Here is a 17,552-nt window from a genome sequence, read left to right on the forward strand (position 1 = left end):
TATATAATATATATATATATATTTATATATATATATATATATTTATTTATATATATATATATATATATATATATATATATATATATATTTATTTATATATATATATATATATATATATATTTATTTATATATATATATATATATATATATATATATATATATATATATTTATTTATATATATATATATTTATTTATAACTTGTAATCGAACAGTTTAACATGTTTTTTCAAAAAGGCCCATAAAAGAAACACAGGAAATATGAATAAATCACACTATATTTCGGTCAATAAACATCGACCCTCTTCAGGAAGTAAAGTTAAAGTGAGAATTACAGTGGAGAGTGACTTTTTATATATGAAAGCAAAAGGGTGTGTTCAATTGTTCTATAGTTGTTATAATTGCTGGAAGGATTAGCCAAATTTAATTACATCCAGGTGCGTGTTCTTATTGTTGAGCCGCTTGGAGGAAGTCTTGACCTCTGATGCATGTCTGGTGGTCGGTCTCCGTGGATTATCTTCTTAATGATAGGGTTGAGAAGAGTATTGTCCACTGTGTCAGCTTTCCATTGGCCCCCACATAGGTTCATTATGTTTGATTGATTTATGATGGCTGATTCCAGGATTTTCCTTCTGTACGGACAGGTACTCTTAAAAAGCAAAGACGACTCACTCCAGTTAATCTGGTGCCCTAAATCCCTAAGGTGAATAAAAATCCCCGAGTTTTCATACCCATATCTAACAGATCTTTTGTGTTCGGATAATCTTTGAGATAGCGAACGGCCAGTTTGCCCAACGTACACTTTTTCACAATCCCTACATGGTACTTTGTAAACGCTGGATTCTATCTCTTTTATTTTGATAAACATTAATAAGGGCGCTTCCTATGGTCTTTGGATATGAAAAAACAAAGGGGTTCTCAGTTTTGATATGATTTGTTATATTTTTAATACCTTCTATATATGGGAGTTTTATCTTATTCTTAAAATCTCTTTGGTTAGTAACATCATGATCTTTATAATATATCGTGTTGGCTTTGTTGATGGCCTTTTCTATGACATACGTCGGGTAGAATAGCTGGGCGAGTTGTTTACGGATGATTTCAAATTCTTTATTTAGGTAGGCTGGGGAACAGATTCTCAAACCTCTAAGAAATAGATTGCAAGCTACTCCAATTTTTACAGAAATGTCGTGATAACTAAAGAAATGAATGTAAGAAATAGAGAAAGTTGGTTTTCTATACACAGTGAAATTATACCCCGTCGATTCCCTTATAATTAGTATGTCCAAAAAAGGTAATTTTCCATCTTTTTCACGCTGGACATCAACATCGGACCCCTTTCCTAATTCCTCCAGGACATTTCTGCAAGAACGAATTATGTCAGCAAATCATGACATCTATGTATCACGGAGGAATATAAGTGAATTCGGCGAGGACCTCCCTAAACTGTCTTGACTTTCTTTTGCGAAGAGAGTTCGAGACAAAAGAAAGACTGGCTGCCTCAATGTCTCTTCAGAATACTCTCGAGACGATGGCAAGTGACCCCAAGGTCCATGAAATGTTCATGGTGGTGGCCAAGACTCATCTGGCCACAGTGACGAAGGACCTTTATGTCTTCGTCAAGGCAAGGAGAGCTTGTAGGGAGTTCGTGTTCACCTCGGCTACGGTGAGGCACGAGCCAAGGAAACTAATCTCCTCCAACATTTGGGGAAAAGACCTTTTCCCTACCGACTTGGTCAAAGAAGTTGTTGATAAGGCCCCCTTGGAGAATAGAAACCTTCTCCAGAATTGGGGCCTGGCTATCAAAAGAAAGTCTTCTCCGGATGAGGGTCCTCCACCAAAGAGGAAGACTATGAGGACTAGGCTACCGTCTCGGCCAGCCAAGCCTGTTAGACAGCAACAGCAACTACAATTGCCATTGCCTCCAATGCCCCAGATGGTGGCACAAACCCCGACCACTTTTCAGTGGGTACCCCTGGCCGTGTCGACACAGTCCACGGCATTCACCCCAGCGTTCGAAGGGCAGTCTACTTCCTTTCGAGCAAAGCCTAGAGGAGCAGCCAGAGGCTCGTCTAGGCGCCCCTCAAGGGGAAGGGGATTCAGGGGTGGTCGTGGTCAGGGAGGCAAGACCTCAGGACGGCAGTCCAAGTGAGATGATACCGGTAGGAGGGAGACTTCTGAAATTTCGGGATCGGTGGACCTTCGATCCCTGGGCCCACAGCACTCCACCCCCGTGCCTTCGGTTTTTCCAACAATCCACCCCCGTTCTGGAGGAGTACGTTCAAGAACTGTTGGAGAAAAAAGGTGATCCGAAGGGTGAAGCCCATCAATTTCTAAGGGAGGCTGTTTTGTGTTCCCAAGAAAGACTCGGAAAAGCTCAGAGTCATTCTGGACTTGTCGCCACTCAACAAGTTCATAGTGATTTGCAAATTCAAAATGCTAACACTGCAACACATAAGGACCTTACTGCCCAAGAGGGAATATTCCGTCTCTATAGACTTGTCAGACGCCTATTGGCACATTCCAATCAGCTGTCGACTCTCCCCCTACCTAGGGTTCAGGCTACAACGACGACTATACGCCTTCGGAGCCATGCCATTCGGGCTAAACATAGCCCCAAGGATTTTTACGAAGCTTGCGAGCGTAGCTCTCGAACAATTACGCCTAAAGGGAATTCAGGTAGTAGCCTACCTGGACGACTGATTGGTGTGGGCAGCATCCGAGACAGAATGCTTGCAAGCTTCCAGTCAAGTGATCCAGTTCCTAGAGTACCTAGGCTTCAAGATCAACAGAAAAAAGTCTCGACTTTCTCCATCTCAAAAGTTCCAGTGGCTGGGAATTCACTGGGACCTTTTGTCACACCGTTTCTCCATCCCGGCGAAGAAAAGGAAGGAGATAGCGGGTTCTGTCAAGAAACTTCTAGATTCCGAAAGGATATCAAGACGCGAGCAGGAGAGGGTACTGGGCTCTCTCAAGTTTGCTTCGGTGACAGACCCAGTACTAAGAGCACAGCTAAAGGATGCATCCGGAGTTTGGAGAAGTTATGCATCAAACGCGCGAAGAGATCTGAGAAGACCAGTTCCGCTTCGGCTAAGTACTCTTCTCAGGCCTTGGTCCCAAGCCAGACATCTAAAGAAGTCGGTTTTTCTTCAGCCACCTTCCCCGTCGGTGACGATTCACTCAGACGCCTCGAAGGAGGGATGGGGAGGTCACTCTCATCGGAAAAAAGTCCAGGGGACTTGGTCCAAGCTATTCAAGACCTTTCACATAAACTTTCTAGAAGCTATGGCAGTGCTCCTTACCTTAAAGAAAGTCTCCCCGCGTCACTCGATCCACATAAGGTTGGTGATGGACAGCGAGGTAGTTGTGAGATGCTTGAATCGACAAGGATCGAGGTCACCACCTCTCAACCAGGTGATGTTGGCCATCTTCCGATTGGCGGAAAAGAAGAAGTGGTACCTGTCGGCAGTTCACCTTCAAGGAGTCCGCAATGTGACGGCGGACGCTCTATCCAGGTTCACACCGATAGAGTCGGAATGGTCCTTAGACGCAGGATCATTCTCCTTCATTCTGAATCAAGTCCCAAAACTGCAGATAGATCTCTTTGCGACGAAAGACAACAAGAAGTTGCCCCTGTACGTGTCCCCGTACGAGGACCCCTTAGCGGAAGAAGTGGACGTGATGTCCCTCAACTGGAACAGAGGGTCCAGGATTTATCTGTTCCCTCCTCACAACCTTCTGTTGAGGGTCCTCAACAAACTGAGATCCTTCAAGGGGGGTAGCGGCAATAGTAGCCCACAAGTGGCCGAGCAGCGTGTGGTTCCCCCTGGCATTGGAACTACAGCTGAAGTTTGTACCGCTACCAGATCCAGTTCTGACCCAGTGAGTCCAGAAATCGACTGTCTGCACTTCATTACAGAAAACCCGGACCCTGCAGCTCATGATTTTCTCTCCCTAGCGGTGAGAAAGCGTTTCGGGATTTCGAAAGCCAGCATAGACTTCCTAGAGGAATATAAGTGCAAATCTACTAGAAGGCAATATGAGTCATCTTGGAGAAAATGGGTGGCCTTTGTTAAGGCGAAGAATCCGCAGGAGATCTCGACAGACTTCTGCTTATCTTTCTTCATCCACCTCCATGGTCAAGGATTGGCGGCTAACACGATTTCAGCGTGTAAGTCTGCTTTGACAAGACCCATTCTATATGCCTTCCAGGTCGACCTAGGTAACGAGTTCTTTAATAAAGTTCCGAAAGCCTGCGCTAGGCTCAGACCTTCAGCACCTCCAAAGGCCATTTCATGGTCTTTAGACAAAGTTCTTCATTTCGCTTCTCTGTTGTGCAATGAGGAGTGTGCGTTAAAGGATTTGACAAAAAAAGTTATTTTCCTATTTGCACTCGCGTCCGGGGCCAGGGTTAGTGAGATTGTAGCCCTCTCGAGAGAGGCAGGTCGTGTTCAGTTCCTGGATGGGGGAGAACTGAACCTGTTTCCGGATCCTACGTTTCTCGCCAAGAATGAGTTACCCACCAACAGGTGGGGTCCCTGGAGAATCTCCCCTCTGAAAGAAAATGCATCTCTATGTCCAGTAGAATGCCTAAAGGCCTAAAGTTCTATCTTCATGGAACTTCAGACTTCAGGGGTGGTAAACTATTCAAGGGAGAAACATCAGGCTCAAATTTATCTCTGAATCAAATCAGAGCGAAAATCACATATTTTATTTGCAGAGAGGATCCTGACTGTACACCCGCAGGTCACGATCCGAGGAAAGTTGCCTCATCCTTAAATTTCTTTAATTGTATGGATTTTGAACATCTCCATTCATACACTGGCTGGAAGTCTTCCAGAGTGTTCTTTCGCCACTAGGCTATGCGAAGCAAGTAGAGGAACTAAAGAGATCTGTGGTAGCAGTGGGTCGCGTCGTTAACCCTACTGTTTAACTCTGCGAGGAACAGTGGTTTTAATTGGGACGATTAATTCCAGGGTGAGTGTGTAGTTACATACCGTACTACAAACTAAGTGAGGGCACGGAGTTGCCCATGTAGACTGTTCCATTTCCAAAGGTGAACCTAGCATAAGTGCAGACATGTGTGCCGAGCGTTTCTAACGCTAATGTCATTGATTTGTAATACAGACTTTTATGACTTTGATACCTCGGTATCTTAAAGGTGGCATTTAATGTGTTTTCTTTCAGATAAACAAGCTTTGTTTACTATCATACTTATGCTTAAAGTTTTGGGTTATCCTCTTCTTATATATATATTATATATATATATACATATATATATATATATATATATATATATATATATATATATATATATATATATATATATATATATATATATATATATATAATTGTGGTTAACCTGTCTGTTTATCGTTTGTCAATGAACCTGTTCTTGAGAACCTTGCGTCTCCTTCACCTGTGTCAATTTATTGGTATAATTGAGCATTCATTCTATGTACCTTATCTGGGATAATTCTAATAGAATTGTTCCTTTATGCAAGCTATGTTGCATTGGTTTATGCTTTCCCTTAACAGGAGGACCCCATCCCATAAGGGGACGATGGCGGTTTTACTAGTTTCCTCCAATGCGGATGTAAACCTTTGTCCAATACAAGTATTGTGCGGAGAACTGGTCGATATTTCATATTGACGCAGTGGTTCTTTACAGACTATGCTTTACTCAATATAGGGTGAGACCACTATATTAGCTTGCCCGGTATTCATACATAGGTATATGTACTCTTCGAGACTTTTCCAGAGTCTAGTAGGAATCTTCCCTGTAGGGGGCAGGAAGCTCTAACATGGTTTATGGTTAGTTGAAAAGATGTATAACGGTAACATCTTAGGTCTCTAGGTCTAGTCAACCGAGAAAAATTACCTCCGGGGAGTACGGCACGTTCTGAGAATCCACAGATACAGTAATGCTCTGGTATACTTCCATCAGGACGACATGGCTTGAGCCCAAAAAACGGATTTTGAACAATGCGAAAAATCTATTTTTGGGTGAGATGGCCATGTCGTCCTGATGGACCCGCCCTTCCCCTTTTATGAAAGGGCTGTAGGACCCCTCCCTACATACAGTATCTGTAGCACCTCGTGTACGCTACAAGGAATACAGATGGTGCCAGGATTGGCGCCAGGCACGCTTACGAAACTGGAGAAGAGGGAGTCTTGGGAGCTGCTCTCCCTTTTTCTTTCCCGTTTTCGTTTCTTGCCAATTGACCCCTCGATGTGTTATCTCTGTTTGGGGTGCAGATTGCCATGTGGCGTGTCAAGAATACGTCCTCTGATATGTCGCGATATCCCTTCCATTAGGGATATTCGCTCCAGGAGTTAGAATTCTGGGTACCTTAAGGTAAATTCTCTGGGAATATCGCCGTAGTTGTAATATACCCTAGGAAGCTACCCTATAGGAACTTCCATCAGGACGACATGGCCATCTCACCCAAAAAAAAGATTTTTCGCTTCGCTCAAAATCCGTTTTATGAATGGGTTCCTTGATGGCCTGGTGCTTGCCTGCCTGCCTGCCTGCCTGCCTGCCTGCCTGCCTGCCTGCCTGCCTGCCTGCCAGCCAGGGTGCCTCTATCCCTGTTGTGCTTGTTGCCTTGGTGGCATGGTGGCTGGGTGCATGGTGCTTGGGGACCTTTGTGTCAGGCAGCCTAGGTGCCTAGGTAAATATGTGCCTGTGTTCCTTGCTGGCTGGGTGCCTTTGTGAATGGGTGCCTTGATGGCTTGGTGCCTGTCTGCCTGCCTGCCTGCCTACCTGCCTGCCAGCCAGGGTGCCTCTATCCCTGTTGTGCTTGTTGCCTTGGTGGCATGGTGGCTGGATGCATGGTGCTTGGGGACCTCTGTGTCAGGCGGCCTAGGTGCCTACGTTGATATGTTCCTGTGTGCCTTGCTGTGTGGGTGCCTTTGTGAATGGGTGCCTTGATGGCTTGCTGCCTGCCTGCCTGCCTGCCTACCTGCCTGCCAGCCAGGGTGCCTCTATCCCTGTTGTGCTTGTTGCCTTGGTGGCATAGTGGCTGGGTGCATGGTGCTTTGGGACCTCTGTGTCAGGCGGCCTAGGTAAATATGTGCCCCTTGTGCCTTGGTGTCTGGGTTCCTTTGTGAATGGGTGCCTTGATGGCATGGTGCCTGCCTGCCTGCCTGCCTGCCTGCCTGCCTGCCTGCCTGCCTAATTTCCTGCCTGCCTGCCTGCCTGCCTGCCTGCTTGCCTGCCTGCCTGCCTGCCAGCCAGGGTGCCTCTATCCCTGTTGTGCTTGTTGCCTTGGTGGCATGGTGGCTGGGTGCATGATGCTTGGGGACCTCTGTGTCAGGTGGCCTAGATATCCAGGTAAATATGTGCCTGTGTGACTTTGTGTGAATGGGTGCCTTGATGGCCTGCCTGCCTGCCTGCTTGCCTGCCTGCTTGCCTGCCTGCCTGCCTGCCTGCCAGCCAGGGTGCCTCTATCCCTGTTGTGCTTGTTGCCTTGGTGGCATGGTGGCTTGGTGCATGATGCTTGGGGACCTCTGTGTCACGTGGCCTAGATACCTAGGTAAATATGTGCCTGTGTGACTTTGTGTGAATGGGTGCCTTGATGGCCTGCCTGCTTGCTGCCTGCCTGCCTGCCTGCCTGCCTGCCTGCCTGCCTCCCTGCCTGCCTGCCTGCCTGCCTAATTTCCTGCCGGCCCGCCTGCCTGCCTGCCTGCCTGCCTAATTTTCTGCCTGCCTGCCAGGGTGCCTCTATCCCTGTTGTGCTTGTTGCCTTGGTGGCAAGGTGGCTGGGTGCATGGTGCTTGGGGACCTCTGTGTCAGTTGGCTTAGGTGCCTAGGTAAATATGTGCCTGTGTTCCTTGCTGTCTGGGTTCCTTTGTGAATGGGTGCCTTGACGGCTTGGTGCTTGCCTGCCTGCCTGCCTGCCTGCCTGCCTGCCTGCCTAATTTCCTGCCTGCCAGCCAGGGTGCCTCTATCCCTGTTGTGCTTGTTGCTTTGGTGGCATGGTGGCTGGGTGCAATGTGCTTTGGGACCTCTGTGTCAGGCGGCCTAGGTGCCTAGGTAAATATGTGCCCCGTGTGCCTTGCTGTCTGGTTGCCTTGGTGTCTGGGTGCCTTTTTGAATGGGTACCTTGATGGCATGGTGCCTGCCTGCCTGCCTGCCTGCCTGCCTGCCTGCCAGCCATGGTGCCTCTATCCCTGTTGTGCTTGTTGCCTTGGTAGCATGGTGGCTGGGTGCATGATGCTTGGGAACATCTGTGTCAGGCAGCCTAGATACCTAGGTAAATATGTGCCAGTGTGACTTTGTGTGAATGGGTGCATTGATGGCCTGCCTGCCTGCCTGCCTGCCTGCCTGCCTTTTGTCATTGGTGTCATGGTGGCTGGGTGCATGGTGCTTTGGGACCTCTGTGTCAGGCGGCCTAGGTGCCTAGGTAAATATGTGCCCCGTGTGCCTTGGCGTCTGGGTGCCTTTGTGAATGGGTGCCTTGATGGCATGGTGCCTGGCTGCCTGCCTGCCTGCCTGCCTGCCTGTCTGCCTTCCTAATATCCTGCCTGCCTGCCTGCCTGCCAGCCAGGGTGCCTCTATCCCTGTTGTGCTTGTTGCCTTGGTGGAATGGTGGCTGGGTGCATGATGCTTGGGGACCTCTGTGTCAGGTGGCCTATATACCTAGGTAAATATGTGCCTGTGTGTGTGACTTTGTGTGAATGGGTGCCTTGATGGCCTGCGTGCCTGGCTGCCTGCCTGCTTGCCTGCCTGCCTGCCTGCCTGCCTAATTTCCTGCCTGCCTGCCAGGGTGTCTCTATCCCTGTTGTGCTTGTTGCCTTGGTGGCAAGGTGGCTGGGTGCATGGTGCTTGGGGACCTCTGTGTCAGGCGGCCTAGGTGCCTAGGTAAATATGTGCCCCGTGTGCCTTGGTGTCTGGGTCCCTTTGTGAATGGGTGCCTTGATGGCATGGTGCCTGCCTGCCGGCCTGCCGGCCTGCCTGCCTAATTTCCTGCCTGCCTGCCTGCCTGGCTGCCTGCCTGCCTGCCTGCCTGCCTGCCTGCCAGCCAGGTTGCCTCTATCCCTGTTGTGCTTGTTGCCTTGGTGGCATGGTGGTTTGGTGCATGATGCTTGGGGACCTCTGTGTCAGGTGGCCTAGATACCTAGGTAAATATGTGCCTGTGTGACTTTGTGTGAATGGGTGCCTTGATGGCCTGCCTGGCTGCCTGCCTGGCTGCCTGCCTGCCTGCCTGCCTGCCTGCCTGCCGGCCTGCCTGCCTAATTTCCTGCCTGCCTGCCAGGGTGCCTCTATCCCTGTTGTGCTTGTTGCCTTGGTGGCTGGGTGCATGGTGCTTGGGGACCTCTGTGTCAGTTGGCCTAGGTGCCTAGGTAAATATGTGCCTGTGTTCCTTGCTGGCTGGGTTCCTTTGTGAATGGGTGCCTTGACGGCTTGGTGCCTGCCTGCCTGCCTGCCTGCCTGCCTGCCAGCCAGGGTGCCTCTATCCCTGTTGTGCTTGTTGCTTTGGTTGCATGGTGACTGGGTGCATTGTGCTTTGGGACCTCTGTGTCAGGCGGCCTAGGTGCCTAGGTAAATATGTGCCCCGTGTGCCTTGCTGTCTGGTTGCCTTGGTGTCTGGGTGCCTTTGTGAATGGGTGCCTTGATGGCATGGTGCCTGCCTGCCTGCCTGCCTGCCTGCCTGCCTGCCTGCCAGCCATGGTGCCTCTATCCTTGTTGTGCTTGTTGCCTTGGTGGCATGGTGGCTGGGTGCATGATGCTTGGGAACCTCTGTGTCAGGCGGCCTAGATACCTAGGTAAATATGTGCCTGTGTGACTTTGTGTGAATGGGTGCATTGATGACCTGCCTGCCTGCCTGCCTGCCTTTTGTCATTGGTGTCATGGTGGCTGGGTGCATGGTGCTTTGGGACCTCTGTGTCAGGCGGCCTAGGTGCCTAGGTAAATATGTGCCCCGTGTGCCTTGGTGTCTGGGTGCCTTTGTGAATGGGTGCCTTGATGGCATGGTGCCTGCCTGCCTGCCTGCCTGCCTGCCTGCCTGCCTGCCTGCCTGCCTGCCTGCCTGCCTGCCTGCCTGCCTGCCTGCCTTCCTAATTTCCTGCCTGCCTGCCTGCCTGCCTGCCTGCCTCTATCCCTGTTGTGCTTGTTGCCTTGGTGGCATGGTGGCTGGGTGCATGATGCTTGGGGACCTCTGTGTCAGGTGGCCTATATACCTAGGTAAATATATGCCTGTGTGTGTGACTTTGTGTGAATGGGTGCCTTGATGGCCTGCTTGCCTGGCTGCCTGCCTGCTTGCCTGCCTGCCTAACTGCCTAATTTCCTGCCTGCCTGCCAGGGTGCCTCTATCCCTGTTGTGCTTGTTGCCTTGGTGGCAAGGTGGCTGGGTGAATGGTGCTTGGGGACCTCTGTGTCAGGCGGCCTAGGTGCCTAGGTAAATGTGCCCCGTGTGCCTTGGTGTCTGGGTCCCTTGTGAATGGGTGCCTTGATGGCATGGTGCCTGCCTGCCTGCCTGCCTGCCTGCCTGCCTGCCTGCCTGCCTGCCTAATTTCCTGCCTGCCTGCCTGCCTGCCTGCCTGCCTGCCTGCCTGCCTGCCAGCCAGGGTGCCTCTATCCCTGTTGTGCTTGTTGCCTTGGTGGCATGGTGGCTGGGTGCATGATGCTTGGGGACCTCTGTGTCAGGTGGCCTAGATACCTAGGTAAATATGTGCCTGTGTGACTTTGTGTGAATGGGTGCCTTGATGGCCTGCCTGCCTGCCTGCCTGCCTAATTTCCTGCTGCCTGCCTGCTGCCTGCCTGCCTGCCTAATTTCCTGCCTGCCTGCCGGGGTGCCTTCTATCCCTGTTGTGCTTGTTGCCTTGGTGGCAAGGTGGCTGGGTGCATGGTGCTTGGGGACCTCTGTGTCAGTTGGCTTAGGTGCCTAGGTAAATATGTGCCTGTGTTCCTTGCTGGCTGGGTTCCTTTGTGAATGGGTGCCTTGACGGCTTGGTGCCTGCCTGCCTGCCTGCCTACCAGCCAGGGTGCCTCTATCCCGGTTGTGCTTGTTGCTTTGGTGGCATGGTGGCTGGGTGCATGTGCTTTGGGACCTCTGTGTCAGGCGGCCTCGGTGCCTAGGTAAATATGTGCCTTGTGTGCCTTGCTGTCTGGGTGCCTTGCTGTCTGGGGCCTTTGTGAATGGGTGCCTTGATGGCATGGCCTGCCTGCCTGCCTGCCTGCCTGCCTGCCTGCCTGCCTGCCATGGTGCCTCTATCCCTGTTGTGCTTGTTGCCTTGGTGGCATGGTGGCTGGGTGCATGAAGCTTGGGGACCTCTGTGTCAGGTGGCCTAGATACCTAGGTAAATATGTGCCTGTGTGACTTTGTGTGAATGGGTGCTTGATTGCCTGCCTGCCTGCCTGCCTGCCTGCCTGCCTGCCTTTTGTCATTGGTGTCATGGTGGCTGGGTGCATGGTGCTTTGGGACCTCTGTGTCAGGCGGCCTAGGTGCCTAGGTAAATATGTGCCCCGTGTGCCTTGGTGTCTGGGTGCCTTTGTGAATGGATGCTTTTGATGGCATTGTGCCTGCCTGCCTGCCTGCCTGCCTGCCTGCCTTCCTAATTTCCTGCCTGCCTGCCTGCCTGCCGGCCTGCCTCTATCCCTGTTGTGCTTGTTGCCTTGGTGGCATGGTGGCTGGGTGCATGATGCTTGGGGACCTCTGTGTCAGGTGGCCTATATACCTAGGTAAATATGTGCCTGTGTGACTTTGTGTGAATGGGTGCCTTGATGGCCTGCTTGCCTGGCTGCCTGCCTGCTTGCCTGCCTGCCTGCCTGCCTAATTTCCTGCCTGCCTGCCAGGGTGCCTCTATCCCTGTTGTGCTTGTTGCCTTGGTGGCAAGGCGGCTGGGTGCATGGTGCTTTGGGACCTCTGTGTCAGGCGGCCTAGGTGCCTAGGTAAATATGTGCCCCGTGTGCCTTGGTGTCTGGGTCCCTTTGTGAATGGGTGCCTTGATGGCATGGTGCCTGCCTGCCTGCCTGCCTGCCTGCCTGCCTGCCTGCCTGCCTGCCTGCCTGCCTGCCTAATTTCCTGCCTGCCTGCCTGCATTCCTGCCTGCCTGCCCGCCAGGGTGCCTCTATCCCTGTTGTGCTTGTTGCCTTGGTGGCATGGTGGCTGGGTGCATGATGCTTGGGGACCTCTGTGTCAGGTGGCCTAGATACCTAGGTAAATATGTGCCTGTGTGACTTTGTGTGAATGGGTGCCTTGATGGCCTGCCTGCCTGCCTGCCTGCCTGCCTGCCTAATTTCCTGCCTGCCTGCCTGCCTGCCTGTCTGCCTGCCTGCCTGCCTGCCTAATTTCCTGCCTGCCTGCCAGGGTGCCTCTATCCCTGTTGTGCTTGTTGCCTTGGTGGCAAGGTGGCTGGGTGCATGGTGCTTGGGGACCTCTGTGTCAGTTGGCCTAGGTGCCTAGGTAAATATGTGCCTGTGTTCCTTGCTGGCTGGGTTCCTTTGTGAATGGGTGCCTTGACGGCTTGGTGCCTGCCTGCCTGCCTGCCTGCCTGCCTGCCAGCCAGGGTGCCTCTATCCCTGTTGTGCTTGTTGCTTTGGTGGCATGGTGGCTGGGTGCATTGTGTCTTGGGACCTCTGTGTCAGGCGGCCTAGGTGCCTAGGTAAATATGTGCCTTGTGTGCCTTGTGTCTGGGTGCCTTTGCTGTCTGGGGGCCTTTGTGAATGGTGCCTTGCCTGGCTGGTGCCTGCCTGCCTGCCTGCCTGCCTGCCAGCCAGGGTGCCTCTATCCCTGTTGTGCTTGTTGCCTTGGTGGCATGGTGGCTGGGTGCATGTGCTTGGGACCTCTGTGTCAGGCGGCCTAGATGCCTAGGTAAATATGTGCCTGTGTGACTTTTGTGAATGTGTGCATTGATGGCCTGCCTTCCTGCCTGCCTGCCTGCCTTTTGTCATTGGTGTCATGGTGGCGGGGTGCATGGTGCTTTGGGACCTCTGTGTCAGGCGGCCTAGGTGCCTAGGTAAATATGTGCCCCATATGCCTTGGTGTCTGGGTGCCTTTGTGAATGGGTGCTGTGATGGCATGGTGCCTGCCTGCCTGCCTGCCTGCCTGCCTGCCTGCCAGCCAGGGTGCCTCTATCCCTGTTGTGCTTGTTGCTTTGGTTGCATGGTGGCTGGGTGCATTGTGCTTTGGGACCTCTGTGTCAGGCAGCCTAGTTGCCTAGGTAAATATGTGCCTGTGTTCCTTGCTGGCTGGGTTCCTTTGTGAATGGGTGCCTTGACGGCTTGGTGCTTGCCTGCCTGCCTGCCTGCCTGCCTGCCTGCCTGCTTCCTGCCTGCCTGCCAGCCAGGGTGCCTCAATCCCTGTTGTGCTTGTTGCTTTGGTTGCATCGTGGCTGGGTGCATTGTGCTTTGGGACCTCTGTGTCAGGCGGCCTAGGTGCCTAGGTAAATATGTGCCCCGTGTGCCTTGCTGTCTGGTTGCCTTGGTGTCTGGGTGCCTTTGTGAATGGGTGCCTTGATGGCATGGTGCCTGCCTGCCTGACTGCCTGCCTGCCTGCCTGCTTGCCTGCCTGCCTGCCTGCCTGCCTGCCTGCCTGCCTGCCAGCCAGGTTGCCTCTATCCCTGTTGTGCTTGTTGCCTTGGTGGCATGGTGGCTGGGTGCATGATGCTTGGGGACCTCTGTGTCAGGCGGCCTAGATACCTAGGTAAATATGTGCCTGTGTGACTTTGTGTGAATGGGTGCATTGATGGCCTGCCTGCTTGCCTGCCTGCCTGCCTGTCTGCCTGCCTGCCTTTTGTCATTGGTGTCATGGTGGCTGGGTGCATGGTGCTTTGGGACCTCTGTGTCAGTTAGCTTAGGTGCCTAGGTAAATATGTGCCTGTGTTTCTTGCTGGCTGGGTTCCTTTGTGAATGGGTGCCTTGACGGCTTGGTGCCTGCCTGCCTGCCTGCCTGCCTGCCTGCCAGCCTGCCTGCCTGCCTGCAGCCAGGGTGCCTCTATCCCTGTTGTGCTTGTTGCTTTGGTGGCATGGTGGCTGGGTGCATTGTGCTTTGGGACCACTGTGTCAGGCGGCCTAGGTGCCTAGGTAAATATGTGCCTTGTGTGCCTTGCTGTCTGGGTGCCTTGCTGTCTGGGGGCCTTTGTGAAAGGGTGCCTTGATGGCATGGTGCCTGCCTGCCTGCCTGCCAGCCAGCCATGGTGCCTCTATCCCTGTTGTGCTTGTTGCCTTGGTGGCATGGTGGCTGGGTGCATGATGCTTGGGAACCTCTGTGTCAGGCGGCCTACATACCTAGGTAAATATGTGCCTGTGTGACTTTGTGTGAATGGGTGCATTGATGGCCTGCCTGCCTGCCTGCCTGCCTGCCTGCCTGCCTTTTGTCATTGGTGTCATGGTGGCTGGGTGCATGGAGCTTTGGGACCTCTGTGTCAGGCGGCCTAGGTGCCTAGGTAAATATGTGCCCCGTGTGCCTTGGTGTCTGGGTGCCTTTGTGAATGTGTGCCTTGATGGCATGGTGCCTGCCTGCCTGCCTGCCTGCCTGCCTGCCTGCCTGCCTGGCTGCCTTCCTAATTTCCTGCCTGCCAGCCTGCCTGCTGGCCTGCCTGCCTGCCTGCCTGCCTCTATCCCTGTTTTGCTTGTTGCCTTGGTGGCATGGTGGCTGGGTGCATGATGCTTGGGGACCTCTGTGTCAGGTGGCCTATATACCTAGGTAAATATGTGCCTGTGTGTGTGACTTTGTGTGAATGGGTGCCTTGATGGCCTGCTTGCCTGGCTGCCTGCCTGCTTGCCTGCCTGCCTGCCTGCCTGCCTAATTTCCTGCCTGAATGCCAGGGTGCCTCTATCCCTGTTGTGCTTGTTGCCTTTGTGGCAAGGTGGCTGGGTGCATGGTGCTTGGGGACCTCTGTGTCAGGCGGCCTAGGTGCCTAGGTAAATATGTGCCCCGTGTGCCTTGGTGTCTGGGTCCCTTTGTGAATGGGTGCCTTGATGGCATGGTGCCTGCCTGCCTGCCTGCCTGCCTGCCTGCCTGCCTAGCTAATTTCCTGCCTGCCTGCCTGCCTGCCTGCCTGCCTGCCTGCCTGCCTGCCTGCCTGCCAGCCAGGGTGTCTCTATCCCTGTTGTGCTTGTTGCTTTGGTGGCATGGTGGCTGGGTGCATTGTGCTTTGGCACCTCTGTGTCAGGCGGCCTAGGTGCCTAGGTAAATATGTGCCTTGGGTGCCTTGCTGTCTGGGTGCCTTGCTGTCTGGGGGCCTTTGTGAATGGGTGCCTTGATGGCATGGTGCCTTGATGGCCTGCCTGCCTGCCTGCCTGCCTGCCTTCCTAATTTCCTGCCTGCCTGCCTGTCTGCCTGCCTGCCTGCCTCTATCCCTGTTGTGCTTGTTGCCTTTGTGGCATGGTGGCTGGGTGCATGATGCTTGGGGACCTTTCTGTCAGGTGGCCTATATACCTAGGTAAATATGTGCCTGTGTGTGTGACTTTGTGTGAATGGGTGCCTTGATGGCCTGCTTGCCTGCCTGCCTGCCTGCCTAATTTCCTGCCTGCCTGCCAGGGTGCCTCTATCCCTGTTGTGCTTGTTGCCTTGTTGGCAAGGTGGCTGGGTGCATGGTGCTTGGGGAACTCTGTGTCAGGCGGCCTAGGTGCCTAGGTAAATATGTGCCCCGTGTGCCTTGGTGTCTGGGTCCCTTTGTGAATGGGTGCCTTGAAGGCATGGTGCCTGCCTGCCTGCCTGCCTGCCGGCCTGCCTGCCTGCCTAGCTAATTTCCTGCCTGCCTGCCTGCCTGCCTGCTTGCCTGCCAGCCAGGGTGCTCTATCCCTATTGTGCTTGTTGCCTTGGTGGCATGGTGGCTTGGTGCATGATGCTTGGGGACCTCTGTGTCAGGTGGCCTAGATACCTAGGTAAATATGTGCCTGTGTGACTTTGTGTGAATGGGTGCCTTGATGGCCTGCCTGCCTGCCTGCCTGCCTGCCTAATTTCCTGCCTGCCTGCCTGCCTGCCTGCCTGCCTGCTTAATTTCCTGCCTGCCTGCCAGGGTGCCTTTATCCCTGTTGTGCTTGTTGCCTTGGTGGCAAGGTGGCTGGGTGCATGGTGCTTGGGGACCTCTGTGTCAGTTGGCTTAGGTGCCTAGGTAAATAATTGCCTGTGTTCCTTGCTGGCTGGGTTCCTTTGTGAATGGGTGCCTTGACGGCTTGGCCTGCCTGCCTGCCTGCCTGCCTGCCTGCCTGCCAGCCAGGGTGCCTCTATCCCTGTTGTGCTTGTTGCTTTGGTGGCATGGTGGCTGGGTGCATTGTGCTTTGGAACCTCTGTGTCAGGCGGCCTAGGTGCCTAGGTAAATATGTGCCTTGTGTACCTTGCTGTCTGGGTGCCTTGCTGTCTGGGGGCCTTTGTGAATGGGTGCCTTGATGGCATGGGCCTGCCTGCCTGCTTGCCTGCCTGCCTGCCTGCCTGCCTTCCTTCCTGCCTGCCTGCCTGCGTGCGTGCCTGCCTCTATCCCTGTTGTGCTTGTTGCCTTGGTGGCATGGTGGCTGGGTGCATGAGGCTTGGGGACCTCTGTGTCAGTTGGCCTAGGTAAATATGTGCCTGTGTGTGTGCCTTTGTGTGAATGGGTGCCTTGATGGCCTGCTTGCCTGGCTGCCTGCCTGCCTGCCTGCCTGCCTGCCTGCCTAATTTCCTGCCTGCCTGCCAGGGTGCCTCTATCCCTGTTGTGCTTGTTGCCTTGGTGGCAAGGTGGCTGGGTACATGGTGCTTGGGGACCTCTGTGTCAGGCGGCCTAGGTGCCTAGGTAAATATGTGCCGCGTGTGCCTTGGTGTCTGGGTCCCTTTGTGAATGGGTGCCTTGATGGCATGGTGCCTGCCTGCCTGCCTGCCTGCCTGCCTGGCTGCTTGCCTGCCTGCCTGCCTGCCTGCCTGCCAGCCAGGGTGCCTCTATCCCTGTTGTGCTTGTTGCCTTGGTGGTTTGGTGGCTTGGTGCATGATGCTTGGGGACCTCTGTGTCAGGTGGCCTAGATACCTAGGTAAATATGTGCCTGTGTGACTTTGTGTGAATGGGTGCCTTGATGGCCTGCCTGCCTGCCTAATTTCCTGCTTGCCTGCCTGCCTGCCTGCCTGCCTAATTTCCTGCCTGCCTGCCAGGGTGCCTTTATCCCTGTTGTGCTTGTTGCCTTGGTGGCAAGGTGGCTGGGTGCATGGTGCCTGGGGACCTCTGTGTCAGTTGGCTTAGGTGCCTAGGTAAATATATGCCTGTGTTCCTTGCTGGCTGGGTTCCTTTTCGAATGGGTGCCTTGACGGCTTGGTGCCTGCCTGCCTGCCTGCCTGCCTGCCTGCCTGCGTGCCTGCCTGCCAGCCAGGGTGTATCTATCCCTGTTGTGCTTGTTGCTTTGGTGGCATGGTGGCTGGGTGCATTGTGCTTTGGGACCTCTGTGTCAGGCGGCCTAGGTGCCTAGGTAAATATGTGCCTTGTGTGCCTTGCTGTCTGGGTGCCTCGCTGTCTGGGGGCCTTTGTGAATGGGTGCCTTGATGGCATGGTGCCTGCCTGCCTGCCTGCCTGCCTGCCTGCCTGCCTGCCTGCCTGCCTGCCTGCCTGCCTGCCTGCCTTCCTGCCTTCCTGCCAGCCATGG

The sequence above is a fragment of the Palaemon carinicauda genome, unplaced genomic scaffold, assembly GCF_036898095.1.
Source record: "Palaemon carinicauda isolate YSFRI2023 unplaced genomic scaffold, ASM3689809v2 scaffold908, whole genome shotgun sequence".
Taxonomy (NCBI): domain Eukaryota; kingdom Metazoa; phylum Arthropoda; class Malacostraca; order Decapoda; family Palaemonidae; genus Palaemon; species Palaemon carinicauda.